The sequence below is a fragment of the Octopus bimaculoides genome, chromosome 1 (genome assembly GCF_001194135.2).
Source record: "Octopus bimaculoides isolate UCB-OBI-ISO-001 chromosome 1, ASM119413v2, whole genome shotgun sequence".
NCBI lineage: Eukaryota > Metazoa > Mollusca > Cephalopoda > Octopoda > Octopodidae > Octopus > Octopus bimaculoides.
In genome coordinates, this window is record NC_068981.1 from 80658219 (window position 1) to 80659120 (window position 902).

General features: G+C 45.7%; 1 protein-coding gene across 2 annotated transcripts in view; it reads right to left on the reverse strand.

Moving 5' to 3' along the window:
• The window catches only part of LOC106870366 (uncharacterized protein DDB_G0271670-like), a 103756-nt gene that overhangs the window by 80976 nt on the left and 21878 nt on the right, over nt 1-902 (reverse strand). The gene's annotated exons all lie outside the window — the stretch shown is intronic.

A 902-nucleotide genomic window follows, 5' to 3' on the forward strand; every position in this document is an offset into this window, starting at 1 on the left:
TGTGTGTGTGTGTGTTTGTGTCTCTGTGTTTGTCCCCCTAGCATTGCTTGACAGCCGATGCTGGTGTGCTTATGTCCCCGTCCCCGTCACTTAGCTGTTCTGCAAAAGAGACCGACAGAATAAGTACTAGGCTTACAAAGAATAAGTCCTGGGGTAGATTTGCTCGACTAAAGGCGGTGCTCCAGCATGGCCACAGTCAAATGACTGAAACAAGTAAAAGAGTATGTTCGTAATTAAGAAAAAAGAAAATGACTGGCACTCCCTCGGTTACGAAGACGAATGTTCCAGTTGATCCGATCAACAGAACAGCCTGATCGTCAAAATTAATGTGCAAGTGGCTAAGCGCTCCACAGACTCGCGTACCCTTAACGTAGTTCTCGGGGAGATTCAAAGTCACACAAAATGTGAAGAGGCTGGTCCTTTCAAATACAGGTACAACTCAGTTTTGCTTGCTGAATGGTCTGGAGCAACGTGAAATAAAGTGTCTTGCTCTAGGATAAAATGTGCTGCAAGGTATCGAACTCACGACCATACGACCGTGAGTTGAATGCCCTAACCACTTAGCCACGTGCCTTCACCAAGTTCGGAAATAAATTTACAAGCTTACGTATAATGAATATATAATTAATCCTGGTGTGCAAAAATTAAGTCTATGGTTTAATCACAATGGCCCCCACCGTCTCTCTCTCCCCTTCTCACCCCTCCCCCTAGTTTCTTTCCCTCTTTGTATCTGTGGTAAGACGTTTGCTTCCAAACCACATGGTTCCGGGTTCAGTTCCACTGCATGGTACCTTGGGTGAGTGTATTTTGCTATGGCCTTGAGTTGAATGGATTTTGTAGAAACTGAAAGAAGCCTATCGCAGAGAGAGAGAGAGAGGGGGGGCAGGTAGAGGGAGAGAGAG